Below are 9,027 nucleotides of genomic sequence, written 5' to 3' on the forward strand. Positions count from 1 at the left end.
TTGGGTAGAGATGAAAAATGGGGTATATGACAGTGACTGAGAAATACCCATACCAAGATTCTCAAATTTCATACCACTTTGTGAACATGGAAGAGGCTAGACAAAGTGCTCTGAATTGAACTTGCCATAGAGAAACATTCAAGGTTGAAATCTTGTCTCTCTCTGCCTTACTCAGTGTGCTTCTCCACATGGCATCCTCCCAGACCTGCCCTTATTAATGAGAATAACAAGGACAGCTGCCTGGGATTGAATATTTATATGTGCCACACAGGCACATGAGAGGCACTTATATTTCCCGTGTGATTTAATCTTTAACACAACACTGTGAGGGACATAAAACAATTCCCATTTTATAGGAGAGGAAACAGGCTTAGTGAGGCTAGGTAATTTGCCAGAGTCACCCAGCTTCTGAAAAGAAGAGTCAGAACTTTACCTTGAAAACTAACTCTATTACATTACAGATTGAGTTCTTTAACTAGTACACCTATTGTCCTTCCAAATCCATTCTCTTAATGACCCATACCAGTGAGGTTTTAAAATGAAAATAACTCTAATCAAGTTGATTCACTTTAAACTATGAAACCTAATAGGGAGGGTAGACTTTACATTGTGCTAAGAATATCTGATGCCCCTAAATAGATCTAACTGGTGAATTTTCAGACATTTAACAAACTTTTAAAAAATGTGGCACTTTTGTCCCCAAAGCATATATTGAATACCAGGCACTGGGGATGCAAGACGATAAAGATAGTCACCTTATTTACATCACTTGCAAACAGGGAAACAGATGAAAGGGGGGATTTTGAAAGAATATGGAAAAGGCTACTTCCTGGCTATGTTGGGACTATAACTGAGGGACACCTGAGCTTGCCTAGGTGCTGAAGATGACTGCCTGCAAGAGTTAAGGCCTGACCAGAGCTGAACAGAAGAGAGGTGTGCTGGGCAGAGGGAACATGAACCATGTAAATGGTGTCTACAGTGGATGACAAACACTTTGGTGTCACCCAGTAGAAATTGATGGAAGGAGGTGGGAGACAAGAGGCAGGCAAGATCTGGTTATGGAAGGCTTTGGTGGCTGGCGAGCCTGGGCTTTATCTGAGAAACCACTTGGCAAATACAAGTTATCTTCAAGTGGATATGGTGAGGCCAGATTTGTATTTTGAAATGGCTGCTCTGGTGGCTGAACAGATTTGGTCAGGTAAGATCAGAAAAGAAGGCTATTTGTAAGGGCCTGACAGGTGGAAGATGAGAGCTTGGACTAGGGCATGTAGGGAAAGGATATTAATTCCTTAATATATTTAGGAAGGGGAACAGACAGGACTGAGATTTGTGGCAGGTATGGGACAAGGAAGGAGTTGAATCCCAGGTTTCTGATTTGAAAACAGGGGAGTTGGTAGAAACAGAAGAAATGAAAATAGAAGGGAAAGAAAGAATCGTTCCATTTTGCATATAGTTGAGGATTTAGTTTCCCACAGGTCATCTGTCATGCCTTTTAAAAATGAAAGTTGTAAAATCTACCTCAATTGAAATCACTAGGAAATCCTGAGAACAGAGACTCAGCTGAGGTTGAGGCCCTTTTTCTGTGTATCTCTGTGGTGAGCAGTTTGACCTCCAGTCAGGGAATGCTCTGGCTGCCAGCAGTTAGGACTGCGTGCTCCCGTTCCAGGGTTCCCAGGTTTGGTTCATGGTCAGGGAAGTAAGATCTCACATGCCAGCAGTGTGGCAAAAAATAATAATAATAATTTTTGTTTTTGTTTCCATTACTCTAGGAGACATATCAAAAGAGATATTGCTGTGATTTATGTCAGTGTTGTGCCTATCTTTTCCTCTAAGAGTTTTATAATATCTGGTCTTACATTTAGCTCTTTAATCCATTTTGAGTTTATTTTTGTGTATGGTGTTAAAAAATGTTCTATGTTCTTTTTTTTTTATCTGCAGCTGTCCCGTTTCCCCAGTACCATTTATTGAAGAGATGGTCTTTTCTCCATTGCTTAGTCTTGCCTCCTTTGTCATTGATTAATTGACCACAGATGCATGGGTGTGGCGTCCCAGGTGGCGCTAGTGGTAAAGAACCCACCTGCCAATGCAGGAGACTTAAAGAGACTCAGGTTTGATCTCTGGGTTGGGAAGATCCCCTGGAGGAGGGCATGGCAACCCACTCCAGTATTCTTGCCTGGAGAATCTCATAGGCAGAGAAGCCTGGTGGGCTACCATCCATGGGATTGCAAGAGTCAGACATGACTGAAGCAACTTAACAGGTGCATGGGTGAGAATAACCAAATAAATGCAATACAACTACACCTCCAGGAGGGTGGCTAAAATAAAAATGTCAATACTGAGTGTTGGTTGGTAAGAATGTAGAGTAACCAGAATTTTCATACACTACTGGGTGAAAGCATAAATTGGGACAACTTAGGAAACAGTTAGCCAAAAGCATGCAAAGTCAAACATCTGCATTCTCTATGAATCTGCAACCTTACTTCTGGGTTTTATACAAAATGTGTATATATGAGCCCTAAAAGCCATGTACAAAAAATTTCATAGCAGTATTGTTTGTAACAGCCCCAAACTGGAGACAACTTAAACGTCCATCAACAGTGGAATGAATAAATAAACTTATACTGTGCTCTATGTCAATTATATCTCTACAAAACTGGGGAAAATAAGCAATAACCCTCCCTTTCCTGAAGAGGAGCAACTACGTTGCCAAGTATTGAGTTAAAAAAAATCTGAGATCTCTAAATGATCTCAGTTTCTTGTCTAGTACTCTTGTGATCCCATCAAGGACTAATTATAAAGTTAAACTTCTGTAAGGCCTTAATTGTGGGCTTCCCTGGTGAGTCAGACAGTAAAGAATCCCCCTGGCAATGCAGGAGATGTAGGTTTGATCTTTCTGGTTGGGAAGATCCTCTGGAGAAGGAAATGGCAACCCACTCCAGTACTCTTGCTTGGAAACTCCCATGGACAGAGGACCCTGGTAGGCTGCAGTCCATGGGGTCGCTAAGAGACAGACATGACTTCACTTTCACTTTCACTTTTCACTTTCATGCATTGGAGAAGGAAATGGCAACCCACTCCAGTGTTCTTGCCTGGAGAATCCCTGGGACAGGGGAGCCTGGTGGGCTGCTGTCTATGGGGTCGCACAGAGTCGGACACGACTGAAGCGACTTAGCAGCAGCAGCAGGGGGAAAAAAAGAAGGGAATTAGTTAACACATATGATAGAGACAGAGTAAAGGGACAAAGTAGGTGATTAAATAGTGAATCCCACTAGGAGACTGTGAGTAGAAAAAAAGATGGGAGACCCCTGTAAGCTAATGATTACTCAAGAAAGCAGGTTTGCTTAAGTTAACAAAACCATGCAACAGAAGCAGGAGACATGCTCCCAAACAATAAAACAATGATGGCATGAGCCCCACATCCTGCCCAGTGAGCTCAGTAAGCTAATGGTCCCTAGGACACACTCTCTGCACACATTTAAAAAATTATAATTTGTGGACCTAGCTTAATGATGTAGAGACAAGAAAACTTTCCTGCCCAACCTGCTCGAGAAAGACAGAGTTTTTCTCTCCTTCCTCACTTTTCCTTTGATTATAAAACTGTAGCCCAGAACTGTGGTTCCTAGGGTGCAGCAACCCCCTTGCCTGCCTGCTTGTAAACCTCACAAGAGTCGTATTCTAATTAATCACTTCTTATCTCTCACTTTGCCTTTGGCTGAATTCTTTTTTGCTTTGAGATATAAAGGACTCTGGTGCTGGAGATCTTTGGAAACCCCTTAACGAGACCCAAATGGTTTCACATATAAACATACACAGGACATAGCAGAGAAGAATATAAAGGAGAGTTTGTAATTGTCATTTCTACATGAGGAGAGTAAATAAGTAGTAGGCTGTAGTAGTAGAATGAGTAGTAAGGCTGAGGGCTTCCCTCATGGCTCAACTGGTAAAGAATCTGCCTGTGATGCAGGAGACCTGGGTTCGATCCCTGGGTTGGGAAGATCTGGAGAAGAGAACAGCTACCCACGCCAGTATTCTGGCCTGGAGAATTCCATGCACTGTATAGCAGATGGGGTTGCAAAGAGTTGGACACGACTGAACAACTTTCACAGTAAGGCTGAAGCAGAGCTTCGTCATCTCCCTCTTCCATTACCATGTTCCCTTTGCCTTCAGGCAGCAAACCTTCTGGGTGGAGTTTTACCCAGAGGGGTGACTTGAACTTTTATTTCTGAGGGATCTGAGCTCCAAGTGGTCTTGTTTTCAAGGAGCTGGCAGTAATCTTCTGATAACTTCGATGCTAAATTCTAGGAGTCCCCAGGGATCCATTTGTAGTCTTAGTCTGAAACAATGACCGGTGAGATGAAAACTACCTGTCCCCAGAGGGTATCTTCTGGTATAACGGAGACCCTGCTTCTTTCCAAAAGATGGTGGCATATTGATTTAACTGTCCAGGAGGATCATGAGGGTTTCAAAATGACCCCCTGCTCAGTTTCTTAGGGTAGCACCTTATCTCAATCAGTATCCTAAATTTTACATGGTACTGAGTTCAGTTCAGTTCAACTAAGTCATGTCTGACTCTTTGTGACCCCATGGAGTGTAGCATACCAGGCTTCCCTGTCCTTCACTATCTCACAAAGATTGATCAAACTCATGTTCATTGAGTCAGTGATGCTCTCTAACCTTCTCATTCTCTGCCACCTTCTTCTCCTATTGCCTTCAATCTTTCCCAGCATCAGGATACTTTCCAGTGAGTTGGCTGTTTGTATCAGGTGGCCAAAGTACTAACTAAACTACATTTAACTTAGCAATTTATTGGGCCAATCTTAAATTTGGTTTTACAATGATCGAAAAGCTCTCTGGGGTTAAAGAACAGAATACTAGATATTTCCTAGGATCCTGCTGTGCCCTGAAATGAAATCTGAGGCATTTGAGGTTATACTCTTTCTTTAAGATATCCGGTATCATTAAAAGCAGCCATTCCACTTCTCAGGCTATATAAATTCACACCATTGATTTTCGACGTTGGGGTAATTCCCTGGGGGTCCAGCAGTTAGGGCTTTGAGTTTCCACTGCACAGAGCATGGGTTTGATCTCTGGTCAGGGAACTGAGATCCCGCATGCCACTTGGCCAAGAAATAAAAATAAAAACCTGCTGTCTTCTATTCTATTCTTTGATAGGTGCATTGAATGCTCGCAAATCCCTCTTCTCAATAGAAAAGAAGTAACTCAAATAGCTATTTAACCCGTCCGAGCTCTTGGCTTTCAGATTCTCATTTGTGAATATCGTGGAATTGTTCCCACCTTTGGCTCTACCTGAGCAAGATAATCAAAATTAGATCCCCCATTTTCTGGAGGATTTGTTGCCTGCAATCTACCGTCAGTATCAATTTCTGTAAGAGTTGTAGTTCTTAGCTGAAAGCCTAAGTCGAAAAGGCAACTATTGGAAGGATGTGGAGGGTTCCTTGGTCATGTTCCTATGCCCTGGCAGGCAGGAGGCAGGGAAGAAGTCACTTTTTCGATTTCTGTAGCAGTATGTGGGGGCGCCATTTTCACCTGGATGTAGATAATGGGTGTTTCCTAAACCCAGGGTGGGGATTTCTATGCTGTACAGCCAAAACAAAACAAAACATTCCACAATGCCCACTACATTTTCTACTTCTCTCTTTTAGATTTCAGAATTTTTCAGTTCACATTTCTGGAATTTTTCTATGAGATTCTATATTGCCTGCAGATATTTTTTTCCTACTCTTTTCCAGTATTTATGCCTATTTTCTTCAATTTAAGTCTGAATTTGGCAATAAGGAGTTCAGGATCTGGGCCATAGTCAGCTCCCAGTCTTGTTTTTGCTGACTGTATAGAGCTTCTCCATCTTTGGCTGCAAACTTATAATCAATCTGATTTTGGTATTGACCATCTGGTGATGTCCATGTGTAGAGTCTTCTCTTGTGTTGTTGGAAAAGGGTGTTTGCTATGACCAGTCATTCTCTTGGCAGAACTCTATTAGCCTTTGCCCTGCTTCATTCTTTACTCCAAGGCCAAATTTGCCTGTTACTCCAGGTATCTCTTGACTTCCTACTTTTGCATTCCAGTCCCCTATAATGAAAAGGACCCGTGAACTTCCAAATATTCAAGCTGGATTTAAAAAAGGCAGATGAACCGGAGATCAAATTGCCAACAGCTGCTGGATCATAGAAAAAGTAACAGAGTTCCAGAAAAACATTTACTTCTGCTTTCTTGACTATGCCAAAGCCTTTGACTGTGTGGATCACAGCAAACTGTGGAAACTTCTTCAAGAGATGGGAATACCAGACCAACTGACCTGCCTCTTCAGAAATCTATATGTAGATAAACAAGCATGTTAGAACTGGACATGGAACAACAGACTGGTTTCAAATTGGGAAAGGAGTATGTCAAGGCTATATATTGTCACCCTGCTTATTTAACTTACATGCAGAGCACATCATGAGAAACGCTGAGCTGGAAGAAGCACAAGCTGGAATCAAGATTGCTGGGAGAAATATCAATAAGCTCAGATATGCAGATGACACTACCCTTATGGCAGAAAGCGAAGAGGAACTAAAGAACCACTTGATGAAAGTGAAAGAGGAGAGTGAAAAAGTTGTCTAAAGCTCAACATTCAGAAAATGAAGATCATGGCATCCAGTCCCATCACTTCATGGCAAATAGATGGGGAAACAATGGAAACAGTAAGAGACTTTATTTCTGGGGGCTCCAGAATCACTGCAGATGGTGGTGACTGTGGCCTTGAAATTAAAAGACGCTTGCTCCTTGGAAGAAAAGCTATAACCAACTTAGACAGCATATTAAAAAGCAGAGACATTACTTTGCCAACAAAGGTCCATCTAGTCAAAGATATGGTTTTCCCAGTAGTCATGTATGGATGTGAGAGTTGGACCATAAAGAAAGGTGAGCACTGAAGAATTGATGCTTTTGAATTGTGGTGTTGGAGAAGACTCTTGAGAATCCCTTGGACTGCAAGTAGATCAAACCAGTCAATCTTAAAGGAAATCAGTCCTGGGTGTTCATTGGAAGGATTGATGCTGAAGCTGAAGTTGCAATACTTTGGCCGCCTGATGCAAAGAACTGACTCACTGGAAAAGACCCTGATGCTAGGAAAGATTGAAGGTAGGAGGAGAAGGGGATGACAGAGGATGAGATGGTTGGATGGCATCACCAACTCAATGGACATGAGTTTGAGTAAGCTCTAGGAATTAGTGTTGGACAGGGAAGCCTGGTAGGCTGCAGTCCATGGGGTCACAAGAGTCGGACACGACCGAGTGATTGAACTGAACTGATTTATGCCTAACTTAAAAAAAAAAAACAAAACATTGTCTGGATATTTCCAAGAAATGCTAGAGTGTACTGATAGCAAGTATTCCTGTGTTTTATTTTGATGTACAATTGACGTGTAACATTACTTTCAGGTGTAAAACACAATGATTCAGTATTTGTATATGTTGCAATATCATATCTACATTAAATTGTTACTTTGTATATGTTGCAATATCATATCTACATTAAATCTAGTTACTCTCTCACCATACACAGAAAATCTTTTTTCATTTGAGGATTTTTAAGATGAACTCTCTTAACAATATAATATTACTAACTACATACATGCTGTACATTACATTCCCATGACATTTTATAATGGGAAGTTTTTATCTCTTGACTCCCTTCACCCATTTTACTCACTCCCCACCCCTTACCTCTACCAACTACCAGTCTGCTCTCTGTAAGCTTGGGTTTTGTTTTTACATATAAGTGAGATCATTTATTTGTCTTTGCCTTATGTCATTTAGCATAATGTGCTAGATCTATCCATAATGTTGCAAATGGCAAGATTTTTTTTAAAAAAGCTGAATAATATTCAATTGTATTTATATACCACAGTTTCTTTATCCATTCCTTTAGTGGACACAGGTTTTCCTATCTTGGCTATTATAAATGCCTCAAAGAACATGGGGGTGCATGTATCTTTTTGAGTTACTGTTTTTTGGATACTCAGGAGTGGAAATGCCAGATCATACACTAGTTGTATTTTTAGTTTTTTTGATGAACCTCCACATCTTCCTTAGTGACTATTCAATTTTACATTCCCACCAAGAGTGCATGACTCTTTTCTCCACATCCTCAGCCACACTTGTTCATTGGTCCTCATTTCTAATGAGTGTCTCTGATGAATGTTTTTTGTGATAACTTTAGCTTGAGGTTGTTTTAAAATAATAAATGAGGGACTCACCCAGTGGTCCAGTGGTTAAGGCCCTGTGCTCCCAAAGCAGGGGGCATGGGTTCAATCCCTGGTAGGGGAACCAAGATCCTGCTTGCTATGCAATGCAGCTGAAAAATAAAATAAAAAATGTAAGTCTATTCCTAATTAGTTTAAAATCAGGCGTGGACATGATGCTTTGCCAAATTACTTTTAAACCTCTTTTGAAATGCTCCTACATCTTTCCTTCAGTAAATGTGTATAAATGATCTTACCTTAAACTATCGTTGCTTTCTTAATCAATTACAGTGGAGTATTCTCTGATGACAGTCCGGATTTGATTTGCTAGTATTTTATTCAGGATTGTTGTCTCTATGTACCTGTGTTATAGGCTATAGGATTTTTTTAAGGTGGGGGTCTATGTTATCTCAGAATTTGCTATCAGGATTATACTAGCTTTTTAACAGAGGCTTGTAAATTTGCTGTTTTTTATTGTTATGTTAGAACAGTTGACTGTGTGAATCATGCTCCTTGAAGATTTTTAAAAAATACTTAACTGTAAGATAATAGGATGTTATGTTCTTTGGGAGAAATATCTTGACAACTACTTCATTTTCCTTTCATGGTTATTCAGATTTTATCTTGATTTAATTTTCACAATTTATATATTCCTTACAAAATCATGCAATCACAACTTTAAAATTTGGTATAAATAACCGCATATGGCACTAGTGGTAAAGAACCTGCTTGCCAATGCAGAAGACTTAAGCTTCGGGTTTGATCCCTGGGTTAGGAAGATCCCC

Source organism: Budorcas taxicolor, chromosome 14 (genome assembly GCF_023091745.1).
Source record: "Budorcas taxicolor isolate Tak-1 chromosome 14, Takin1.1, whole genome shotgun sequence".
In the NCBI taxonomy this organism is placed as follows: Eukaryota; Metazoa; Chordata; class Mammalia; order Artiodactyla; family Bovidae; genus Budorcas; species Budorcas taxicolor.